The 27295-nt window shown below is 38.9% G+C and overlaps 1 non-coding gene across 1 annotated transcript; it reads left to right on the top strand.

The window, feature by feature from the left end:
* The first annotated feature begins 14920 nt into the window (after positions 1–14920).
* On the top strand, positions 14921–14992 carry trnaw-cca (transfer RNA tryptophan (anticodon CCA)). Its single transcript has one exon. It is a non-coding gene; the product is annotated as a tRNA-Trp (tRNA).
* Positions 14993–27295: the final 12303 nt, after the last annotated feature.

Genomic DNA, 27295 nt, shown 5'->3' with positions numbered 1-27295 from the left:
TTGACTCATTTGCTTGAACATAATTTTCTGAGTCAGATGTTTAATATTAGAGGACACTGTAACTGTGGAACAAATATACTCAAAAGACCAATTAGAACTGGTTTGATAGACCTGGACACTGTGAAAAGCACTAATGTGGACTAAAAATAACAATAATAAAAAAAAAACATGTAGGAAACTGTTTCTTGTATTGGTTTTTCCTTCATTTGAAAGATATCAAAATTCATTTATGGTTACTTATCACCACAGTAAAGCAAAGGCCTTTAAGGCAAAGAGTGCTGACATAATGTTTACCTGTGTGTTAAACAGGGAAGAGCATCCAAGTTTAAACTCTGAAGTGCATTAACTTAAGAATAAAACCAATCAATAAAGCATGCTTTGATATGTTTAACAACTTTATTGACAAGGAAATGATCAACGATGCTGTTCCCCCTGAAGTGCATTATACAGAATGAGAGCAAGGTATGATGGGAGTCAATGCTGAGCCAACTGACCCTTTACCTGGAAAAGGCAGAGCAATTAAAGAAGCAAAGTTTCTGCTTATGATGTGATGAATCGTCGTTTGGCCTAATAACCGAAATGGATTCGGTTTATGAAAATAAGAAAAACAAACAGCTGAGCACTGCTGAGGGAAAAGCTGCTCGCTGCCAACCTCTGCCCAGAAGCTTCACTTTTCACTGGAGATCCAGAGCGGCTGGAAGGTCTGCAGTCAGAGTGACCCACGATGCCCCTAAGCTGCAGCCATCAACAATCAATAACCAACCTCAAAACATGTCAGCGAGCCCTTGATTTGTTTCTGCCGTTTGAAGTCTGGACCTGCTGATCTAATCCCTCAGATGGATGCGAATCTTAAGTAACATTTGTCTTTGATCCATTATTTACCGGATTCTTGAGAGGGACTTATTGATAAACTCTTGGTTAAAATGGACTCAACAGTTTTACGCTGTGGCGCTCTGGGTCAAGTTGTTCTTGAGTCACTCACCTCAATTTTTAGGTCAAGATTGTTTCAAGAGCAACAGGGATAATTTTTGTTTATCAGGAGCCTGGAGCTCATGAGACCTCTAAATGGGCACCGTTTAGCTTAAAGACAGTGAAAGTGAGTCTCAAATCCAGAATATTTTTTAGTCTAGACTAAAAACTAAACACTTATGGCAGTTCTAGCAGTCCTACAAGACTGCACTTTAGCACAGTGATGCTTTAAATATATTGTCATCTTAGTTTTGCTCGGAGCCAATTTTGCACTTTTTTGTGCAAAATGACTTCATCTCTGCATCACATCGTTCGCCCTCTTCATGGGACATAAAATGTCACCACATGGCAAAACACTGACATATGAGGATTCAGAAATAACAAACATATAAACATAAAAATGACAAGTAGAGTCAAATGTTATGGCTACAGCATATTTAAAACAACCTCAGCTGACCAAAGTGTTTTACAGGTGTAACAAAATATACATTATATGCAACAGTCACTAAATCAACATCGAATGTACACTAAAAATTCTCAAATAAACCAAAGTAAATAAGACTGTTTCCAAATTAAAGGTCAGGAATACAATGAATGCAAGTCAGAATAAGTTAAAAAAAAAATGTAAATATGGATTATTTTCATATCAGAGACATGTTAATGTAAGGTTTTATTTGCTTTATTTATTTAGACAAGCTGAGCCAAGACAGTGACTGAGAAGGCAGATTTTAAAAAGCTAAAACTTGAGCTTTACTCACAAAATGTGGGTTCAAGGTTACAAAAACCAAGAAGATAAACAAAGCACAGAAAGAAGCCCGAGGCTGAAAAATACAAGAAAAAAAGTAAAAGTAAAACAAAGAAGCATGAATGACAATGAGGACAGTGAAGCCAGCATTTCTTCATCTAGCTTATCTGTCCTAAACTGGCTGACCTCAACATTAAAACAGTCTTTTACAATTTTGTCCATATATTTCAGTTTAGCTCATGAGAAGCAGCCCTCCTCTGGTCTGAGCCTGATGTCAGGGTAAGATACTGAAACATTCCTGTTTTTGTATCGCTGCACTGATTTTTAGTTGTCTGACAGACAGAGTTCCTCAGATAACAGCGAGATTTATACATGAGTCTGACAAAAAAAAGGGGAAAAAGTATTGTACAGCCCTCTGGTCAAATTTAGATCTCAACACTGAGTATTTGAGCTCCTGGTATTTGAAACTGGAGAATTTATATTTATCCTTTTCCTCCCGCATTCCTCTATATTTGTACATGTCCAGGAGATGATCTACTTCTAGGAATAAAATAGAGAAGATAGTCGATTTCAAAATGTTGCTCTAAAACAGTGCTGACTGGTGGGACGTGGGGCTACAACAGGTGGGAAACATAGGGAGTGAAAGATTTTTGTAGTTAAATTAAAGATGAGATTCTTGATGACATTTTCACCTCTATTTAAATAACTTTAATTTTAATCATTGTAATTTCAAGGTTTAAGTAAAAGAAACAAACCAAAAAAATTATTCTTTTTTTAATTCTGAAGTAGGTTAAGCCAGAAAAAGGAGAATATGCAGATTTTAGTTTGCAGATTTTAACAGTTTCACAACCAAAAACGGTCCTTTCAGGTCAGCCTTTCAGAAAAATGCCTGCATGAGCATAGAATTAGATGGACAAATATCGATTATCAGAAGTAAAATCTAAGAACACAGAAAGCCACCGCACTGTTCTAAATCCTGAATATCTTTGGATTTTATTGCCAGTCTGCAGCAGCATTTGCCAAGACGAAAACACAAGTGAAAATGAAATTAGGGCCCAGATTGCTTCAGTATTGATCCACCAGTGAAATTCAAACTGTGAGCATGTTCAATATTTACATGGATGCACTTTCCATGCACTTTAAAGGTGCCCCAGCTTAAGTGGGCTTTTCACTGTCTTTCTGTGGTGGCTGAGGGCAGATAGTCTCTTCGGGAATTAAGACTCATATGAAAACCAGATAAGTCCAGTTTGGATTCTGTCCATATTTTAATGCTGTCAGTTAATTTCCTGATGATTTGACAATCATTGTAATCAGGCTGCTAAATTTAAAGATGAAAAATATGTTTAATACATGTGATTTTCTTTGTCTGTGGTTATGTAATAAAATCAAGTTTACAGCCATTCTGAAAGTAAAAGCAAACTATAACTCATTCTGCTGGGAAGGTCTTTACTTTTCTATGGATTTGATTGTCAAGTAAGGCTGACTGGGGAATGAGACAAAGACAAAGGTGGATAAACACATGGACGCATGTCCGGTAAAGACGATTAGAACAGTCACAGAACAAAAACTGCAATTTGAGGTCAGATAAAATATAGGTGGTGTGTTTGGGGGGGGTCACCCAAGAGTGGAGAGGAACAGCACAGAGTCAAAACAGAGCGGAGGGATCTCAGAAGATTGAACATGTGGTCACTCATGGAGACAAAATCTCATTAGAAGCTGTGCAGGAAGCCAACGACAGAAGTGGAGGAGCCACTTGACTTGTCTGGAGGCTGATAAGGAAAAACAGGTAGACTCATGTACCTCGGTGTCCGATCTGGCACATAAAACAGGCACTCTGTGAGGTGGTGTAGGCACTGAAAACAGTCTCTGGAGGAACTGGCACAAGGGACAAAGACTTGGAGAAAATCAGCTGGAGCCCCAGTGATTGAGAAGAGGCGCCATCTTTGGTTAGGAGTCACTGGTTGCCCTTGTATCAGACTGAGGCCATCTGAGCTCATCCAGTGATTCAGGGATAGGTGGGGTGTTGTTCTCCCTCAGAGCAGGCTTTAATGCACAAAACCTTCGGGGTTACGACAGTAAGCATCACATTTCATACCTTTTGCAGTATTTTATATTAAAATATGTCGTAATCTGCCAATTTAACTGCAAGTATCTATAGATAGCTTGGAAATCAAGTTGATTTAACTGAAGGACAGAGCAGCAGAGCATCCTTCTGAAAAGTCAAGCTTCTGATTTCATTATTAAACTGTCTTAATTACAGATGCGGCACCTGACAAGGCAAATCGGAAGATCTAACGTTATTTAACTCCCTGACTATGTTCCCATTTGTCTGTAGTGTAGGAGACCGACTCTTTATCCATGTTATTAGTGCGAATTGACTCAGGGTAATGGCATTCATTAACGGGCGATTGCAGGCCTGTTTTGTGTGTAATAAAGCTTCTATGGCCTCAGCATTTGAAAGCAGGAAGATGCTCGTGTTAATGCACATACACAGGATGTCGGAGTCATTGGAAAGAACTTACGTGTTGACCGAACATCACTTTACATCCTGAAATATTTACATCCTTCACACTGAAACAGCAAGTGGCATGATGAAAGATATGCTGTAAGGCTATGCATTATTGAGGACTGTGTGTGCTTTTACAGGAATCCCAAAGCGGGGAAGAGTTCAGCTTTTAACAACCATGACCTAAGAGGTCGAAGGTCACTGGGACTTCATTCCTCTGGCCCTGCTGCACACAACAGTGTCTGTGTTTCGTAACACAATGGACTTCTTTGGAAGGGTGGAGTGTCTGAAAAACATGGAGAAAGTTGCTTCATGAGGAGGAGGAGTGCTGAATGTGCCTGCTTTTACAGTTTTTCTCAATTGCTTTGATGCAATTCTCACAGCAGGAATGTCATTCTGTTCTCAAAAAAGCTAGGGCATTTTTCACTATACAGACTCGCCTGTGCAAAAGACACTAAAACAATCAAAATGTTTTTTTCCACTCACTGCAACTTTGTGACGTGATGGATTTATTTGAGACTTTACAAAAGCTGAAATGGTGAAAAGTAATATGATACTTTTGAAACTGTGCAGTATGTGTCAGAAACAAGCAAAGAACATGTATACAATCTGAGAACATAGCACCAATGACTGTATACACTGGTCACTTTATTAGGTGCACTGTTCAACTGCTTATTAATCCAAATATCTGATCAGCCTTTCACATGTCAGCAACTCAAAGCATCTAGAATTATTGGTAGTGAAGTTGCTGCTGTCCTTCTGTCACAAATCACTCCGGACAACAAATATATCAGAAAAAAAGACCAAAAGAATATAAAATTAGAACCTTGCACCAAGCACTGTGTGGTAGAGTACAGTCACACTACATAAAAGTGCTTGTGTGTAATTAGCAGTGCATCTGTGATACCAGGCCAAGAGCATCTCTTTCTATTTACTTCAAATAAAGGGAAATTTCTCTACTACAACTGTGAGTGTGTGGCTGGCTTTACTCCTTCAATGCTCGATAGTATTAGGAAAAGTGGGAGATGTGTAGTTCTGACTGATTTGATTAGTTTACTTTGCGTCTAACGACCAAAGTTAAATGATTTGGTGGATGTTTCACAACCTTCAAACCCGCAGCAGTAACTCACTTGAGGTCAGTGACTCCTTCTAGCAACACACAACCTTCCTGTGCCCACGGTCACGTGTGCACACAGAGTCAGGAGTTAGTGATAAAGTGCTGTTTACAGTTGTATGTTACCAGCTCTATCCTAGCCTCTCTCAAAGACGTTTAGTGTTTGCCCCCATTTCCAAGAATCAATAAAAACATTTACGTATTTACTTAAATATTCGAGTAAGTAAGTAAGTCACCAGATCTCAGTTCAGTGGAGCATCCTTGAGATCTGCTAAGTAAGAAGTATTTATTTAAAAAGGCCTTATCTTATAATCTGGCAGCCATAGCAGGTCTGCCATATGTTCCCAGATGTCCTACCACCCACTTCCTTAATGTCTTAATGGGCATTTTCATGATTAATCATTATATTTGATAAATATTACAGTTTTTTAATTTGTCCCATAGTCAGATTGTACATTACTGTTTTTAGCATAAATTTTTAATTGATATGCATGTGACCATCATCTCTGTGTTTTCTAAACTGATCATGTAAAATCTTAATATGTAAACTTCATTAAAAAACACCTATAGACCAGTTCTGAAACCAATTTAGTGGAGTGTAAGTAGAATATTTTCCTTTGGCTGTCATTCATTTTTTTGAACTTTTTTTTTTTCTTTTAGCAAACGTATTTATTTATTTGTGTATGTTAAACCAGGGATCCCTGAAACTTGACCCCTACAGATACAGTAGTTTTATACTTGTTAAATCTGTTTCCTAGGTGTATCATAACCCCAGACCGTGTCACGATGTGTCGCCAGTTTACTGTCAAATTTGGGTCCATTAGAAGAGTTCATGCTAATCAGTGCGATGCTGCTGAAATGATTGAAAACATTTTTGTCTTTCAATTCTGGGATCAGAATGGCTCATGCATCAGGGTAAAGGGCTAACTTAATTGTTCCATGAAACTGCATGTGATGTAAGTCATAGGTATGGCTATCATAAACAAATATAACATCTACAGGAGATTTTGGACCCCCGCCACGAAGCTCCTGGTGCACATTTCCCCTATTTATTATATAAATGTTTTCTAGGGATCACATTTTATTTTTTTTACTTTTAATATATTTTTATTCACTTATTCTTTATTTCTGTGATTGATTAGGATTCATTCTGAACAGGTCCTCAGTCCAGCGCAGGAAGAATCTACATTAAAGCTTATCACTGTATATTTATATCTTTTTCAAAAAAATAAAATAAAATAAAAATAACAGTTGACCCAGATGTATACTTAATTTGGAAATTGCCATTTGAAACACATAGAAGTAAATTTTTCTGTAAACAGAGTCTTATTCTCATTTTGATATTCCGCTTTGATGTTTGCGTTTATATCACTCCAGCCACGGTTGGGATCCAGCAGCAATTATGAAAGTAATTTCTAGAACCCATCTCCTATATTTAACACCACAAGTGCCTCTTTCTACTCTTACTGCTGAACATGAGCTGCTCAGCATAATCAGAACAACCACAATCTAAAGATGGATCATGTGGCAAATAGCATGCTGAATTATAGACTTCCTGTTCAGAGTTTATCAGGTGCCTAATGCACATCCAATCTTTAATCATTTAAAGTACAAACAATTGTGTACACCCATTCCCCACACAAAAAAATAGATCTCACTGAAGTTCAGCATCATCCTGTAACATAATAATCTTGTTGAGAGCTTCATATTCTCCAATATAACCCAACCAATCATCTGCACTCCATTAAGTGTAATGTAATTGTAACTGGGAGCTGAGTGTGTTATTTAAAAGTTTCCTGCTGAGCATACAAAATGCACACTGGCCCCAGTACTGGTTTCTATTTCAAAGATGTTCAATTGTTGACGACTGAGTTAAAAGTAAAACAAAGAATTTCATAATGAAAGCAGAAAACTGATGAAAGGATTTTAATACTTGACCAACATAGGAATCCCCTTTTCTATATTTCATTATATATTAACATAATAAAATTATTTTAACTCACAACATTAGATTTGTACTCTGGAAAAGAAGGCCTCCAAAATGCTGCTGAACAACTTTACTTGTCCTGTGATTTAAGGTGGCACAACTTTATGTGCTTTTTATATCAATAAAGCAACGCTGTATTCATCGCACACTCAAAGAGTTGGGACTATCTCAAATTACCCAGTGGCATTTGGACAGAGCTGGCCTTGTTTCATATTCCTACAAATATGCAACATGAAAACACAAAATAGATTCTCTTACAACTGTCCTTAAATGAAAGATCTTGTGATTTTCCTTCTTTTCTGCTAGAATGGACACATTTTTTAACAGTGCAACTCCAAATTATGCCTGTGACCACAAAGCTGTTTCACCAGGCTGCTTTGAACGCTGTTTCAGACAGTTTTCTTTCTACTCTTGCGTCTGTTTATCGTCCCTTCAAGAACATTTTCTTCAAGCAGTCATTGCAAGCACATGAGCCCCGCCCACCAGCTGTTCAAATCATTTCTTTAAAACAAGCAGAAAATCAGAAGAAAGCTGGCTTGAAGGCAGCCAAGCTAAAATAAATGATGGGGGTTTGCACAAAGGCTCAGTATAACATGAAAATAATAAGATAATTATGAACTATTTACACATGGAAAGCTCCTCTACTGGCATCCAAGAACTCCGGGGACCAGGAGGCATACAGTGCTGCCAGGGCCAACCTGAGAAGAGGCATCAAGACTGCCAAGCAGCAGCACAGGAGGCGTATCGAGGCCAGGTTTGAGAACAACACAAACCCAAGGCAGGTCTGGGAGGGCATCAGGGCTATCACGGACTACAAAAGAAGAACACCATCACCCTCAGCCGACAGTTCTACTCTGGCTGAGGATCTAAATCTCTTTTATGCCCGTTTTGACAGGGAGAACACCGGCCCTGTCCTGTCCCCTCTCCCCTCAACCGACCCTGCTCCGGTCCTGAGCACTCATGAGCTGAGGCGTGTGTTCCGGAGCATTAACACCAGGAAGGCGGCCGGGCCGGATGGAGTGCTGGGCCGGGTGCTAAAAGACTGTGCTGCGGACCTGGCGGACGTCTTCACCTCTATATATAACACCTCGTTGTCCTGTTCACTGGTACCATCCTGTTTCAAAGCAGCAACCATCGTTCCCATCCCAAAACAGTCAAATGTCACATGTCTGAACGATTTCAGACCTGTGGCACTCACCCCCATTCCCGCCAAATGCCTGGAGAGACTGGTCATTAAACACATCAGAGCTGCTTTTCCACCATCCCTGGACTCGCACCAGTTTGCATACAGGGAGAACCGGTCAACCGAGGATGCGATCGCCACAGTGCTGCACACATTACTGAAGCACTTGGAACACAGGAACACCTATGCACGGCTCCTCTTTGTAGACTACAGCTCGGCTTTTAATACCATCCGGCCATACAAACTCCGTCCCAAACTCCACCAACTGGGACTTAACTCCTCTCTGTGCAACTGGATTGTGGACTTCCTCACTAACCGTAGACAGAGTGTCAGAGTGGGTAAGAACACCTCTTCCACCCTTGTGGTCAACACCGGTGCCCCTCAGGGGTGTGTTCTGAGCCCTCTGCTATACACTCTCTTCACCCATGACTGTATTTCCTCCTGCGCGTCCAATCTCATTGTTAAGTTTGCAGATGACACTACAGTGCTCGGACTTATATCCAACAATGATGAGACAAACTATAGGACAGAGGTGCAACAACTAGAGTCATGGTGCCACGACAATAACTTGGTCTTAAACACCAAAAAGACCAAGGAGATCATTGTAGATTTCCGGAAGAGGGGCCATAACAACCATCTGCCTCTCTTCATTGGCAGTGAGGCGGTGGAGAGGGTGAGCAGTTTTAAATTCTTGGGGGTAACTGTGACCGAGGACCTGTCCTGGGGCAACCATATCACCTCAGTTGTACGGAAGGCCCAACAGCGCCTCTACTACCTGAGGAGACTGCGGAGCGCACACATTCCCAGATCTCTGATGTTGAACTTCTACAACTGTGCCATCAGCAGCGTTCTGACGTATGGATTTCTAGTGTGGTTCCCCAGCTGCACCAAGGCCGATCAGCAAGCACTCCAGCGGGTGGTGAAAGAAGCTGGCAGAATTATTGGAACAAGTCTGCCAGAGATCAGTAATATCTTCCCCACTCGCTGTCTGAGGAGGGTGCACAGTATCCTGCGGGACCAACATCACCCTGCGCGCCACCTTTTCCATCTGCTGCCCTCAGGGAGAAGGTACAGGTCTATACAGGCCAGAACATCCAGACTGGCCAACAGCCTGTATCCACAGGCTGTGAGGCTCCTGAACTCTCTGCCCCCCTCTCACGGACAATAACCATATCCAACTTCTTAATAGCAATGAACTGGTCTGCATTGGTGCATCATATCTTTATTCTCTTCCCCCTCCTGCCCCCCCCCCCCCTTTCTTAAATAGATAACTATCATATCTGATATCATATCTCACAGTACAATAATATTGAATGGGTTGCATTGTTGTATTTTGTCATGTTTCTCAGGTCTTTGTCTGAATTTCTACGAACATTATTGCTAAGGATTGTCTTATTGCATTGGAGTCACACTGGGTTAAATATGTACACTTGGGTTTTAAGGGGTATTTATTATTTTCTTCTTTTTTTTGGGTTGTATGGAAGCCCCAAACGCAATTTCATTGTTCTTGACAATGACAATAAATAAATAAATACTAAATACTAAATACTAATACTAAAATATGGAGCTGAAAAGAGTGGAATAAGTCTCCTTTAATGGTGCCTCAGCTCCATTAAGCTCTTGTGGTACTGTGCTTGCTGGGACAATTGAAAAGAGAACAGCCTTTATTATTATTATTATTATTATTATTGTTGTTGTTGTTGTTGTTGTTGTTGTTGTTGTTTAAAAATGACAAGTCCAAATATATATGCTATGAGATAGGAGCGTGTTAGTCTGCCCAAAGACGCTTTTCAAAATTTCAAAATAAAACAAAAAAGCTCGACATTTTTTTTCTTTACACTTTACACGAAATGTGTGTTAAAAACAAATTTAAAACATGAAAGTTTAGCATTTTGAATTTAATTGAAATAATTTGAATTATTATACATACTAATTTGATTTGCTCCAGTTAAGAAAAGTGAAACTGTCTCAAATCAAAACTGAACAATGGTTGCAAGCATGCTTTCTGAAACCCCAAATAAGAGACAGATGTCTTGACAGAAAAACTGTGAATACACATGTGTGCAAAAAACTACGCAGCCAAGAAAAGTACGAAAGAAAACTTAAGCTTCCATTCATGCTGGTAAGATGTTTTTGAAATTAAGCTGTAATGATATGTCCCACATTGGGTCAGATTGTATATTTTCTTTGTTTTCTGATGCTATTTTTGTTTTTTCTCAATTTCAACAATTTTGTAATGCTTCAAAAAAAAAATCCTTCACATTTCATTTTACAATACTGACATTTTTACTGCAGTCTTTCCAAAGTCAGTAAAGTTTTGAGAAACAAAATTGATGACTCAGTCGTGAATGGTTTTGTGTGATTTAGTGACGGGTCATGTTTTGACAAATGTGAAAAAGGTTTTGATTGTTTTGGTGTCTTTTACACAGGTGAGTCTGTGTTGTGAAAAATGTCTTAACTGTTTTTTAGAATTTCAAATAAAGTGGTGAGAATGATTTTTCTGCTGTGAGCCAAATCGATTGAGGAAAAACTTTAATGTGGAGAAACATTTAACTGAGCAAAAGCCTCCTTAATGACTCGTGTCTGGTTATCTGTAATTGAACCAAATTTAATAGTTGATCGTAATCAGCTAAAATAAGCTAATGTGCTTTTATCTTACTTTGTGTTTTTCGACATGTGAGCTTAGAAGAAAAAAACTTTAAATAAAAATTAAATTTAAGACACTGACATACAACTTTACATGTTTTCGTACTTCCTACGAGACTACTGTTATAAGAGGGCTGATTGTTGTTTTTATGTCTTTAAGTTATATTCACAAACAGCTTTCTTTACTTCTCTCTAAATTAGACTGTATGTGTTGGTGTGACAGAGTAACTGTCTATCCAGGCTGTATCATTCATCAATGTTAGCTTTAGCAAACTCCAGCCATAGAAATGTTTAATAGTCATGACTGGCATTTACACTAAGGTCTATAATTTGTTGGAGAGCAACAGAGTTTTTGTAGGCTTTGTACACCGCCGCACACAGACAAAATGTGATTGAAGCATAAGAATGGTTGACATTTGTAAGAGCAAAAAACATGGATTACTGTTGGTTATTCATCCAAAGATAGGTAGCCTGTTGCACAATTACTGCTGAGTGTTCTGACTTCATTTCATTGCATAGCTAGTTCCTTCTGATAGCATGTTTTCCACCAGATAACCAGTGACAAACTTGTCAGTTTCCCTTGAAAGGACACATTAGTCAAACTACAAGCAAGTCATCCACAGGAATGCTGGCGAGCACCCAGGAGGACCAGAAACAAGGGAAAACCCATAAGCACTTTCTCATTTCCCAGATTGTTCATTCTCAGTTTTTAATCCTTCATCTTGATTTGCAGACTCATTTTAAAGTGATGCCAGTTAAATATGTTTGTTATGGCATAATTTTTTTCATTATAACTGTATTTTAGGATCTCAGGTGGGACTGTTGTTACCTCAGTACAGAGGCCCCCGTTTACATTAAAGCCGTGTCATTAGCTTTCCTGTCTAATCAAGGGTGAAATATTCAGATTAATCTTCTTCCCAAAGCTTCTCCTGCAACCTTGTCATAAGCACTCCTATTAGCCAACCACATGAAAGCACTTTGGTTCATTATTGCGTCTCTCTAATCTGAAATCTTTCATATTATTGAGGAGAGGATGCCGATGCTTGCAAAAGTTGCAGAGGTCAGTGAAAATCAGCTCAACAGTTATAAATGCAATAAATGAACATGAATCAGCTATTGAATGTAAATTTAACCATTAATTTAAATTTAGTCTAACCCGCGTTTATCGTATCCCCACAACTCTACTCACAAACCCCTGTCAGGTCTCCCAAGAAGGGGGAACAATGTCTTTCCTGCAGGGTGAGGCCTCTAGTTTGTCACTTGGATTTGGATCTAAGAGCAGAGGCCTTCAAGTACCTCAGCAATAAGGTATTTCTCTTCCTCAGGCTGGGGGCAGTCTTTGGGCCACTCTCCTTAGAGCGCGGGAGACGTTAAGGCCTGCCTCTGCAGTTATAGGTGCAAGGTCAAGATGAGGGAGTCTTTGATCGTCCTTGAATCCATCAGCAAGGTGTTCATGCACTTAGACACTACTTTACTGTCCTCATCTGCACCTTGGCTCGGCTCATAATTGGACTGCCAGTCAAAGCGGGAAGCATGACAGTGAGTGAGAAATGTATGATTATATACTCCATTGTTACCATGGTGAAGTCATACGGGCCTGTTGAGTTACTTTATTTGCTGCGGCATGAAATCAGTGACCAGCACTGCTTACATAGAGAAGCATTTAAATAGGAAAAAAGCTCAAGAACACATAGAAAAGCAAGTTTCACATTTACTTGATGCATTACATAACCATTCTTTAAAAATTAAAAGTGAAACACAACTCTTTGACAAAGCACATTAATATGATGTGAGGATGATACCATCATTGTTTGTTTTTCCAGCAAATGCTTGGCATTGTGTGACCATTAAGGAGGTGTAAGGTTGGAGACCTCAGGAGATGTTTTCAGGGGGAAAGGAATGTAATGACTCGGATGTTTGTCTAAGTTTGTGTGTCTGTGTGTGTCACACGTAAGAAAATGTCCTTTAGGATGTTCTGAACAACTGTGGCAACAACACAGCAGACTCCGTCCTGTTCTTGAGTCGATCGTTCTGGCACCAGATTACAAAGAAGACGTTTTCTTAGTTCTTTTTGGGTCTTGAAATTAAACTACAGTCATCAGTAAGATAGTTGCTGACCTCCCAAATTCCCAAAAAATTCAACTTTGACAGATTGCTCTCTACACGGAGGAGTTTTTCAGTTTTATGGTCAACACTTGAGGTTATCTTTAGGCCAGTTTTGTGGAATGTTAGTTTGTAAGACGAAGATGTTTTGGCTTTTTTAAATATTACCTTATGCCAGAGTGTAACTATGTTATATGTGTGCTACACAAATATAATTAGTCCAGCATCAAACCTGTGACCTGACTGGCTTTATGTGGCTGTCGGGCTCATTCGAGTGTACAGAAGCGAAGGTCTGTGATGTTTTCTGATGTGATGCGCCACCACGTGGAGAAAGTAGCAGCTCATAAGGACTCATCTCTGCAACAGCAGGAAAACAAAGCAGAGAGTCTCTCAGTGTCATCACTGGGGAGCTCACAGAAGTCATTATGAGCTGGAACACAGCCCTGTATGTCATTAAAATTCATTTGATGAAACCTAATAAATATCTTTACACGATAAAAACCAGGCAGCACAATACAAATATTGTGCATAATTATCAGCTATTGCAAACTGTTTCAGTTTCTCTCCATGAGTGAGAAGCAGTGGAACTGATGTCATTTTTTTGTTAAAATTAAGTTACTTTAAGGAGTCAGTTTGAAAGGTATTCTAGTTACAGGTGAAACTGATGAAATCTGTGAATGCAAATTGTAAAGTCTTTCAGTAATTTTGATTTCTGTGTATGCACAATAATTCTACATTTTCAGTTCACTGTGATTTGTCTGTGGGGTGAAAATAAAGACCACGCTGATTTACACTGGAAAAAACAAACATTTTAGGGTTCAATTTAACAACAAGCAGCAAACAATGAAATCCAAACAGGGCTTTTAATTTAGATTGTTTTTGATAAGACTGAATAGAATATCTCACCATGCTGTACAGGAAATGTAAATAAACAAACAAGGAAAGTAGAGTTTCGAGTCCACTCACCTACACGCTTCAATTCAGTGCAATTCCATTTGATTTTTCTGATGCCAAATTATAACAACAGTTGCCTCAAGATGCTTTCTATTATAAGGTCAAGGTGTCACGGGCTGCGACGGCAGACCGTGGGGGAATGTGGGAAAGGAGGACCCATGACTGCCCAGGGGTCCTGGGTCGCCCAGTCCCAGGACCCTGACACAAGGTCCTGCAATAATAAAAAGAAAGCAGAAAAAACTCCAACAATCATATGACCACCCTATGAGCAAGCAAATTGGCGACAGTGGGAAGAAAACAACCCTCCCTTTTAACAGGAAGAAACTTCCAGCAGAGCCAGGCTCAGGGAGTGGCGGCCACCTGCACCTTGCAGTTCTTTAGCAGATCCCAGTTATCCCACCTTCAATAGGGCCAGTGGACTAACAGAGACCCACTCATACTCACATTCACAATATGAGCAATTTAGAACCACGGACAGTCTTTGGACTGTTCTCTTTCACGATTGTTGTTTTTATGACACTTCTTGTTGCTTCAGCTGCAGAGCTCCACGTGGGCTCTGTGTTGAGCTAAGGACTAACGTTCCTCAGGAAAGCAGACAGATCTGTGGTGAACTTCTATAAATGATCACGTTCGTCACACGCACGCACACACTTTTTAAAAAAAAAAAAAATTTCCCGTTGTTGTTGTTTGGTGGGGGGACAGTCAGAACGGACGACCTCGTGGCGCAACGGTAGCGCGTCTGACTCCAGATCAGAAGGTTGCGTGTTCAAATCACGTCGGGGTCAATCCTTTATTCTTGTCACGCAGACTAAAGGAGAGCGCGTCCCAAATTACAACAGCGAAGATCTGACGTCAAATCCAACATGAAGATCATCAAGATCGAGGCTCTGTGACCCGGTTAATAATCGCCCCCGGTGCTGCTGAGTGTTGATGTAATTTGTCCTTCTTCTTCTGGTTTATGCGTTGCTTATGAAATGTTATGTAGTGGTTGCGTTTTTCACCCAGTACCACACTGAAATTCTGTAACTTTTGGCAACTTTGTCATTACAGTATTTAAGAATATATATATACTGGAGCTGGCAACTTTTTTCCGTTTTCCCCCATAATTATTTTTTTATTATTACTCAAGAAACATTTAATTAACAGTACTGGTAATTACCAAAGTCATTGTTTTTGATTCTGTCGTGGTTAATCCACCAGTATGCGCTCTTTCACTAAAATTATAATTTTAAAGCTAAAATATTATTATTATTGTTGTTATGAAAAACAGAAAAAACGAGTAGAGCCCGTTATTATTTTTTGATTAAGATTTCAAATTACACTACATGTTACATCCCTGAACAGAAAAAAAGATGTTTCAGTGGTTGAATGTTGTGCTTGATTAATTTCAGACTTCTCCAGAAGTCAAATTTGGGAATAAAAATGTGAATTCAGTTTATTATTTGCCTAATACACAATAACAACAATATAATTTGTTTTAGTTTTAAACAAGTAAAAGAATTAGAAATGTTTGTGCTTTCTTGTTTTACGACAGGTGGTCTACTAAATTGTTGAACACTTCACAAATCCAAGCAATCCAGACACAAACAGACAAAAAAGAAGGGAAAAGCAAAACAATTCACACAAAAAACTGAAGACCAAAGAGCCCTGTACTCTTTATTTCACCTAAAATGGTTCAATAAAGTGACACTTTTAGCATTCATGTTGTTTCATACTTTAATACATTATATTGTTGTCTAATGTTATGTCTATCTGGATAGACATAACATGGATAGATGGATGGATAGATAGATGCTGATTTTCTTTTTTTGTGTTTAATTTTGGTTCTTGCCTTTCTGACTTTATGTTAGAAAATATAAAGTAGCAGCAGGGACACGTGGACACCGACCCTCGAGGGCTGGAGTCACTGGATCACGTAAGCCTGACTTAAGCCAATATAATTCTGAGTAACTTTCTAACATTTGGCAGGCTTTTTAACTTTTTCGTACTGTGTTTAATGTATATTTTCAGTAAATTTCCTACAGGTATTCTGTCCTCATAAGTACATAAATGCTACACACGTTCATATGTAGTATCAATGACTCCAATGCAGAGTGGGAATCATCAGCAGAGCAGCGTTTCACCCAACATTTTGAACAAAAAGCTGTAATCGTTTCTGCTGCATTCCTTAAAACAATCTGTGTTGATTTCATGGTGTCTGATCTTTGAGCAGCAGATAAATAATCACATTAAGACATTAAAACTTTAATGTGTTCTCAGGCAATAATGGAGCCATGTCAAAGTTCAGGCTTGGCTGCACGCACTGGCTGCATGTCAAGGCGAACATTTTGCCATTTTGTGGTCACACTTACTTATTTGAGTGGAATTTTTTTTCCCTTTGATGCTTCTCAGGCCAGTATAGTTACACAGAAGTCATTATACACAGTGAGGAGAGAAACTAGAATAGATCCATGGAGATTTGTCAAGATCCACACAAACTGGCTGCAAGACTCCAGTGGTTTTGGGGGAAGGGAGCTTTTTCAGGAAGGGGGTAATTTTCTGGGGTTCAGTGGACAGATCAGGGTGTGGATCATCAGAAAGCCACTGGTTGAAGAAATTCTTGCAGATTCCAAACATGCATGAGAAAGAGGTTGTCTGTCAGAAGTAGAGAGATTTTATTTGAAAAAGGATTAAAAGAGGGTAAGAATTTGGCTACGGGCAAAACAAAAAGAAAGACAAAACGAACTTGCCATGCAGAATACCTGAACTTTAGAAGCAAGGTTAGTTATATTCTTAATGTAAAGCACCACCAAAAACAAAGCATCAGGAACAAGTCAGAGTGGGAGGTAAAGGAGGAAGACGCTGAAATTCAGAGATGAACTGGGATGGTGCATGGCACAGAAAGCGAGCAGATACCCAACGATTAAATAGAACCCATGAATCAATTTACCGTGAATGAAACAGATGATAGAGGAAAGACGGCAACAGCTCACAGTGAGAAGCAACAGGAAGTTGAGCTGGGCAAGTGGCAGCAGAACAACGGGGAATCCACAAAAACAATAATAAAGTTAAAAGGCCCATGCCACAGACTGTGAAGTGAGGATGTTATGACACACAGCTGAACAATACAGCACGCAATCACCGATCAAAAGAGGCAGTTAACAGGGTGTGACAAAAATGGGATGAGTTGTGTCACATTCAAGGTCTGCTGGGTTTTTGGTGCATATGCTAAATCCAAAAAAACAAAGAAAGTCTGATCATTGTCCGGTATTTTTGGTACCTGGTACCACACAAAACAGGAACATCATCACGTAGAAGATCTCAGTGGATTCGTTTTTACTCATTTACTTTTTATCTCTTTTTCATCCCCTTTTTCTTTTTGTTTTGGAAAGCATAGCCTGTCCTGTTATGATCAGACACAAATAAAATAAATAGATGGAGTAAATCTTTCAGCCCCATTATGTTCTAGTTCTGATACCTGCATGTAATATAATATTTGTCCATATCTTTCATTGTCTTTAACATAATTAGTTTATTAACTTTGCCTGTAACCCATATTGAACAGTTTATATCTTATTGTAAGTTTAAAAAAAAGAGCACAGGGCTTACCCTGCTCCTTCTTCTGATCCTCTACATCAGGGGTGACAAATATAAGGCCCGGGGACCACAATCAGCACACCATAGATGACAATCTGGTCCACTGGGCAGCTTTGGAAAATACATTTTGGACTTTTATAGTTTTTTCTTCTAATAAAGACATCAGATGACATTTTTTTGTTCTGTAAAAATTGCTTTGTTTTGTTTTTAAGTAGATTAAGTAGATCCACATTATTAAAACAAACAAACAGAAGATTTCTGTTTTATAATTACAGGACAGTCTGGACAGTGAGCTAGCAGAATCTTTCTATTGTTTTGCACATTAATTTCTTACAATTTAAACCCAAAGAGCTGTGTCTACAGAATTCTCTAATTTACTCGTTTTCTTTATCATGTAGAAAAACTGAGACGTACTGTTGAATATGCACTTTTTTTCTCATTTAAAGATACCTCAGAGATTAAATGTGTAGTTAAACTTCTTTACATGGACAGAAAGAGAGGTTTCACTGGTCTGGCACACCCAAGATCAAAGCGGGTTGTATGTGGTCCAGCCTGGCTTCACATGAACGTCTGAGAGACCAGTGCTGTCTCCTTTTGTTTTTCTTCTGTCTCTCTGTAAGCGTCTGTCTCAGCAGTAACCAGAAGGCCCTCATGCAAAGGACCTACGCACAATAAATATGTTTAAAAAGAGATGAGACATAGTTTACTTTAACTCTGTGGAAGCAAAATGCTGATGGTCAGAATAATATGAGGAGATATTCTTTATACGTAGGAAATGAGAATTGAGTTTGTCAAATTATTGCTTAACTAATTATCCATACTTGTGTACATGTATTGCATTTATCTGGCCATCAAATAAACATAAAACAGTTTAACAAAGGTGTAAAATACAGTTGCATCTATATTCCTAAAATTAATAAACACATATAAACCATTTGGGGGGGAAGCAGAAATCTAGGTGAACCAAAAGAAAAAGAACCATTTTCAGGCAGTTTCAGGTTTGTGAGGCATAATTGAGAAACTGGAAACATGAAAGCCTCAGAGTTATTCCAACGCATGTCAAAACACTAAAACTTGACCATCTTCAGGAGCACAATGGATAACTACAGTCTTATTTTATTAAATAGCCTTGCACGTATTTAAACCACGCTGTGTTTTCAGATTGCAGGTTGCCAAGCTAAATATCAGGTTTAGTGACTGCTTTGATATTTAGTTGGAAAGTTTCAAAGTATTTGGCTATGAATTTTAGCTCCCAAAAATTAGATGAACGTGTTCATGTTCATGTCCAAACTCCGAATGTAGTCCAGAACTATCAGTGTGCTGCCATAGGCCACAAGGCAGCCGGTCTCCGGTCTAGCTTCAGGCACAGCAGGCAGGACCAGATGAGTAAGATGAACATTAGCCAACTGATGACGCTCCAGGCCTGAAGAGATGGGAAATGTTAAAAAAAAAATGCTGCAGCTCTGCTGGGGATGAGTGACTAATGAAGAATAAACATAAACAATAGCCTGGAAAATGTTTGGACAGCAGGAATAGCACAAGTAAAAAAATATAATAAAACAGTTATTTCCAAATTTTAGATTAAATTGATTTAAGACAAAATGGAAACAGACTGCCTTTTTATATGCCAGTTTCTATCATTCAAGGCTACAACACACCCAAAGAAACAGATGAGATGTAGGGTTAGTAATGTGTAAATTTGAAGGAATAACACATCAACTTAATCGCATTAAAGTTGTCTGTATGTAAAAGAGCCGTTAAGTTCATTTTAAAGTAACTATTCAAACAATGCTGCTTTCTGGGTTTGAATCCAGTCTGGGGCCATTTCTGTGTGGAGTTTACATGCGAGAGAACACAGAGCTTGATCAAGGCAGTTTCAGCTACATGGCTGTAAACAGCCTCGCTCCTGACTCACAGCTCACAAATGATGGGGCCAACGCCAAGGGCTCTGCAGTGTTACACAATCGGTCTGGAAAACTGCATTATTGTTATTATAAGTTAATGGAGCTACTGAAAAGTAACTGACGTATATTAACTTTAGTGTTACTTTAAATCTATGCATAAGGAAAGCCATCACTAGTCTGAGCAAAACAAGATAAACCTAACAGAGGCAGCAAAGAACATTAGGAGAGACCGAATCAACACTCTGGTTCATCCCTGAAAAGAATAAATGTCTTGTCCAACTCAGGACAAGGATGGACAGGATGTCTTGTCCAAACACTTAAAGGCCTGAAAGACCTCAAACGAAAATGTGGATGACAGAATTATTTCCATGGTTGACAAAAACTGTTTCTGAACATCAAACCAACACAGGAGAATCATTTTCCAACTTTACAGTCGAGAGACATCTTGGCTCCAGGCCGAGCAGAGCTCAGATCTCAGGGGAATAAACACAGCATTTGGTGATGTTTCCAAGATTTTTAGATTTCAGTTAGTCTTTTACTAGAAATGATTTCCAAGTATTAAAAACTTATATTTAAAGTTATATTGACATATATCCTGTCAATAATGGATATATCACCATATTGTAAAGTTTTGAGCCTCTGAAAAAGGGGGGCTGCATTTAAAGATGGAAAAACCCCAAACAAACACACAAACAAAAAATAAATGGCGCCCTCTTCTGGACCAGACCGCAACAGATGGCCAAATAGACAACAAACATGAAGATCTCTGGGATGCCATTTCCTGCATATGCACTCACTCAGTCTGGAGGAGAAAAAAGAAAAAGAAAAGAGGACCGACATGTTGATAGAAAGCAGACGCCTGGTTCCACAAAATAGAAATAAATGCCAAAACTGTGATTTGGAGCAATCTTGGAGGGTAGTATCACAACCAAATGATTGAAATTGGGATGAGACTAATAACAATGAAGTCTAATAGGAAACAGTTTTTTCTGAGGAATCGAGGGACTTGTTAGAGTTACTTTGGCCCGTAAATGAAGGTCCTGTCCTGTGGTTGATGCTCACAGGTCCCTCATTATCTCTGACTTTTGGAGAGAAAATGTGGGTAAACACACAAATTGTCTGATGTTTGTTCAAGAAGACTGAAACTGTATGAGAACAGAAATCACGGCAGTAATTATTGCAACCAGTTTGTTTATGTATTCAGCTTGTATGAGCAGCAACACCCTCTCTAATAAACTGAGGCTTTAAACATATTGCTGATAGCAAGGGAGTTAAATTATATTCCACTATAAAGGCCACAAGAGAGGCAGTGTTGTTTTCTGTTTTTAACTAAACTCTGAAAAACATGTTTACTCCTTCAAAATTGCATCCTTTGTTTCTAACGAGGTGGCACAATTAGCCCTATTTCTCCTCTTCCATCTAGTTTAAAAAGTAAACAAATAAAAGAAGACATTGTTCCGATTTTGTGAGGTCTGTTAAAAATTCACCTGACATTTAATAAACACATCACATTAGTCCATTTGTGGTCTACAAACCTTTGTTTTTCATTAAAACCTTAAAAAAAAACTTCTTAAAAAAATCATCCAACCTTTTTTATATGAGTTTAGTCACTAAAGTGTTGCACACTTCATGCTGGGCTCTATGTGTAATTACACAGTTTAAAACAAACACAACACACTGGCCATTCTGTGGTTCAGTCATGCAGAATCAGTGAAAAACCATGAATACAGACCACAGCAAATATGCCCATATATAAATCTTTGGTATTTGTAAACAGCTTGCAAAGGTCAGCCCTGACTAAAGTGAAGGAGCAGTCTGAGTGAAAAGACTTACAAAACCTCTTTTGACTCCTGTATACCTGACTTATGATCAATAAAGGCAGTAAAATACAGTTATAAGCATTGTACATACCAGCCACTTTATTATGTTTAACTGAAAATTTAAGTAAACATCTATCTAAATGTGTTTTTGCACTTTAGACGATGTGCACATGTCTAAGCTTTCATATTCAAAAACCTTCATTTCACCAGCCAAAAGCATCTGATTCACCAAAACTGGAAAGCAAAATCTGGGTTACATAAAATCCGTACTTGATCATCGGGGGAGAGGTAATTTAGAAGCAACCAGAGAACTGTGACTCATGAAGATCACTGAGGTTGCCAAACGTTGAACGTGTTGTCAAAATATAACGGCCCACGGTATCATTATTGTTTATCTTATATATATGCAGAGTTGTTATTAATTTCTCCCATTAGAGAGCTGTACAGAAACAGATATTATTTGGCAACCAAATTGACCTTCAATAATAATAATTGTGTCATAGTCTTTAAAAAACAAACAGCAGCTGGTTAAACAAATAGCACTGCCCACATCTGATTGGCTCAAAAACTGATATGGGGCCCATCCCTGCCCAAGCACACCCACCTGGGGCTCACATGGGATAGGTGTGTGTTTGCTTTGCCAGAACAGAACCACTCCACGATTCACCCACACGTACCTGCTGTGGGCACGCATGGGTATATTTGTTGGCACACCGTACAGTGAACTATTACAGAGAAGATGAAATCATAGAAAATGTTTTATTACATCGTCTGAAATATGAGCCTGGAATAAGACGACTGATTCTAAACTAAATTGGATTTTATTGATACACTGCAAGAGAAGTCAAAATGTGCAAGGACATATTCCATTTTCTCAGTATGACTAAGTTTGTAGTTTTGTTTACATGTTTGATTACTAAGACAAAGATTCCTGGTTCGAGCTTGGGAGAAGGCATACATTTTTTGGAGGTTGTCTGGACTGTATGGGTGTACCTCACATGGGCCCCAAGAGGGCATGTCTGCTGGGCTGGTGTAAATGTGTCTTTGGTGCATGATGTAAATTCTCAGTGGATGACTCAGGGTGGTCACAATGAAACAGGCAGGAACGCAGATGTCCTAACAAATCCTCACACTCCCTGTGTCTGATGATAAAATTAACATCATATGGACTCTAGCAGATTCACAGACACAGAAAGTATAATCAGGGCTACAACATGCTCACAGTTAAAGTTCGTGGCCACAAAGCTGTGGATGTGGAAGTAATCTGATAGGTGTTGTGAAGCAGGAAGAAGGACAGCAGTAAACACCCTGTGTGGCCTCAAACAGAAGAGGAGCTACAGTGACTTCAACATCATTCAGCTTACGGATTCCCACAAGTTCTTTCTGCCATTGTAATTATTAAAGAAAGTGAGGGTGACTGGGACAGCACCTAAAGACGATTTTCAGTGGATCACAATACATATCCTGGCCAAGAGCTGGTAACATTTCTATTGAGCAAAGCAAATTTTCACTGACAGGTCAAATAAACATTCTGGTGGACCACAAGACCTCCAAGTCTTTAACTTATCGTCTAAGTTTCTGAACCTGATTCTGTTCTTCAGCTTCAGTGTCTGTTGGTGTTCACAGTTAAGGACTTGGTTGTTGGAGGCCATGGACATGAAGGCGTTGACTGTGAAGAATACAGCTGTCAGTGGATGACTGATCCTGGGAGGATGGAAGAGATCGGGCAGGGGAGCTGCCACAGCTGTTCAACACATGGCCACTTTATGGTGCACCTACAGGTATTTGGGATCATTTCAGGAGCTGTTATGGTCAAAATTCTCAGCAGCAGGTTTCCCACTAATTATGAAAATGAAAATTTTCATCCTCAAGGGAAGGTGAATGAAGCGGGATCCGGCTCTGGTTCTTTGATTAATAAACAACAGCAATGTCTTACTGTAATGTTTTAACAAATAGTTTTACTTATCTGCACAGTTTGGTTCTTCACTGGGCAACATCTCCATCTCATTAAATTTAATCACAACAGTTTTACTACAGTGGGGTAATATCCTGGCCTCAGGTCGCTGAGAGCTAATTGTATCAAATGTGTGCAACACCACAACACAATGGCCTTAATAAATGCTGAAGTATAAATGATGTGTGCCGATTTCCCAGAATGGCATGAATTTAGCCAGTTCTAGATCCACACTGGTACTGAGGCTCGGCGTGGGACATTGCAGCTGGTTTCACTCCATACAGGCTCCAAAGCTAACCCGGTCAAACCATAACACATAGACAAGAGAGAAAAAAGGACCATTTTTGATAACAGCTAACTATTACCTTGCTGAAAGGGAAAGTGATAAAGTTGCTCTTTCCAGGCCATAATACAACAATCTGTGTGCGTCTTTGCTATTCATTAATCCATCCAATTTGAAGGTGGAGGTGACCTTTAACCTTTCTGCTGTTTTGGTTTAGAAAAGAGCTTAACTATCATTTTTTGACAGCTATTTAGAATCCATTCATCCTCTGAAGAAATATGAATCACGGTGGACCTCTGCGGTTTATGAGGAGTGACTGAGGTGACTGTTCTCCTTACGGGTGATGAATGTGGGATTTAAGCCTCGCTTTTATGCACTTCATCCACCACAAAACACTAAACAGCACACCTCCCAGACCTCTAATAATACAGGCTTCTGCAGGAGACCACATGTAATGTTTAATAATACATAAACCTATTTTGTCTGAGGGAGCGACGTCCAGTCCGAGATTCGTCTCTGCTCGTCTCCAGCTGAAATAGCATTAACAAAGTAAAGGAGGAAGAGAAAGAGAGGAGAAAGTGGACCACTTACAGTCTCATCAATACTTAAAGAGACTTCTAGTAAAGCTGAACGCTCATGAAGCTGATAGCTGCTGACTTCAAGAGTCATACATCAGGTATAATGATGAACAGAATATTTATAATGAATACATTAATATTCTATCAATAATGGATACATGACCATATTGTAAAAACTGTTTTTGTTTTTTTGGATACTTTTTTATAATTATGGTTACAGACTCTCATCACCTCATTGAACTTAAACACTGATAATTCATTTTCTTACAACCAGCTGAATACTTTGTCATTCGCTGCAGTCAGCAAAACATTCCTCTAAAGTATTTCTTTTTCAATCTTACTGTAGATATTAGACTTACAACACATTGTAAGTATTTTATGAATAAAACTCACAAATGCTACTCTTTTAAAATTATTCGGGATAGATTTAGAAGGCAATCGACATAAATCCCCTGCTTAGTTGTGATGGTTTGTTTCATTTTTATTTTTTTGTCTTTCTTTCTCATTTTTTCTGCAGCAGTTAAATCCATTCATTAGCTTTACTACTCGTCTAATTCAGGATCCCAGGGCGAGGGGAAAGGATGAACCTTATCTCAGCTACAACAGGGCAAAAGACTCTGGACAGGCCGCAGTCTGTTGCAGCGCTCCATTAAATCTGTGATGTTAATTTAACACAAATGTTTGACATGAATAATTCATTCGGTGTGTTTTGCTTTAAAAAGCTGCAGAGCAGCACCCGAGCATTCATGCGCTCAGAGACAACTTGTTTTTTTTACTTTCAGATGTCGTAACTGTAGTATCAGTGGAGGTGAACAAAATCTAAGCTGTTGCTCTCATAAGACCAACAAGCATACTAACAGTACGTGCTGCATTCTTAAATCAGTACTGACTGAATCGGTTCCTTAGGGGAGTCTTTCAGCCTTCTTACATAAGTTCACATAAATATTTTATATTCTGGGGGATTTATCAGGTTTATGTTTTAGCTTGTAGGCTTCTAGCAGAAGATGAGTGGAGTAAACAAAAATCTTCTAAAGACAGATGTTCCAAATCCACGTTAATCTCAAGGAAACTCAGCTCTCCTGCAGAAGGGGTGGTTTGTTTTACAGAGAACAATGCAGTTCAAACTGGAGGCTTTTGGGAAACAGTCAATATCTGCAAGGAAATGCACAAAACCAATGAAAGTGCACAGCTTCAAACAGAATGGGATTGTAGAGTTTACCTTGCACTGTTGTGCTTGTAGGCTCTGGGAAGAGTGGGATCAGCAGGAGATGGATGAGGTAGAAGAAAAGCAGGGAGGGGAGGAAGACAGGACCAAAGACATGCTGTGAAAAATGACAGAGATTATTAACTAATGATTAAATGGAGAGAGGTGTATAAACACACAGAGGGTGAAAAAAGGTGAGTGAAAAAGAAACATTCAGTGCATCATGGGAATCCCCCAGCAGCCTAACCTGATCCAGCACTTACTATATGCTTGATCAAAAAGGGCAGTTTTAGAATAGAACAGAATAGCCCTTTATTGTCAATGTACATGTGCAATGGAATTATATGCTCCATGCCAACTGTGCAGGAGTAAAATATATATATACATAAACCTAATCTTAAAAGTAGAGTGGGTGTCTGTTTCCTGACTCCAAACTGGGGGCTGGTTCCAAAGAAGAAGGGCCAAAAAGCTGCAGGCTCTGCTTCTTCTTTTAAATACCCTATGAACCACAAGTAAACCAGCAGTCTTAGCTCAAAGTGCTCTAACGCAGTGTGTGACAAAGTGGGTGAGAACACCATTTGTCCATATTCTTAGTTAACATTCTTGTTTTGATTTAGCCATATCTCATATGTATTCTGTAATAGGCAAACATGTACTATCCCAGGTTTGTTTATGTTTTGCACTTTCACAGACTATGTAATGTAACATCTTGGTTTAAATCAATTCTGACAAGTTTGTTAAGTTAACATGTTATTTATTTCACATGTTAATTTGTGTAGTTTGAACTCACCTCACCTACCTGTGTTCCAGGATAAAAAAAAGGGAAAATGTCGCTTCACTTCCTGTATTTATAGTTACCTGGTTAGTCTGAGGTCACAGCAAGAGACCAGCTGAAGAAGGGGGAAAATCTTTGTAATTGAATAAAGTTGATTTTAGAGTATGTTTGGAGTTTTTATTGCTAGGAAAGAGTAACAGTATAGGATTGCGTAGGGAAATGTTTGTTTTACCTACATAATGGAATAGTCCAGGGGTGAGATTGTTTGGTTAAGTGGACGATTTAAGCAGAAGGATGCAGGTGTTTGAAGAGAAAGGACCAGGTCAGTGTAGCGGTGTGTCGATGTGACCTTAATTTCTGTTGATTTAAATTCAGTTATGTTTATTTGAACTGAGTTAACTATGGAGTTGTTTCTTATTTATTTTTGTAAATATTGTTTCACCAAAGATGGTGATTAAATCACTCGCTACACTGGACAGCATCTGTCTCCTGCCATTCTTTGGCCGATTAGGTCAAGTCTTACCACACAGTGATACAGGACTATGAGGTAGGATGAAAAGGTGAGACCTGATTATTCAAGACCTTGTATGTGATTAAAAGGATTTTAAACTTGATTATGGATTTAACAGTGAGCCAATGAAGTCAGTATGGGCAAATAATTTGCTCTCTTTCTAGTTTCTTTCATTTAAATGTTCCTGCTGGCTCATAGTAGTAAAACATCAAACATTACTCTAACTAAACTTCAAACTCACAAACCTCATTATCTGTTCATCTGGCCCGCATCACTAAAACAGCCGGTGCTAAAATCATTCAATGAACCGGCTTTTGTTTTGAAGAACAGTAAAGACCTGATAGTCCTCGGATGTTAAAAGGGACAGCCTGCGGTTATATCTGCGTGCATGCTGTAAAATACCTCACTAAGCATAGTTTTAGATCACAAGTGCAGATTTCATTTTTGCAAGAACCTAAAAAATTTTCAGGGATTATAAAATAT

The sequence above is a fragment of the Maylandia zebra genome, linkage group LG18 (assembly GCF_041146795.1).
Source record: "Maylandia zebra isolate NMK-2024a linkage group LG18, Mzebra_GT3a, whole genome shotgun sequence".
In the NCBI taxonomy this organism is placed as follows: domain Eukaryota; kingdom Metazoa; phylum Chordata; class Actinopteri; order Cichliformes; family Cichlidae; genus Maylandia; species Maylandia zebra.
The sequence above is the reverse complement of the archived record's forward strand: the minus strand, read 5'-3'. Positions and strand labels throughout refer to the sequence as shown.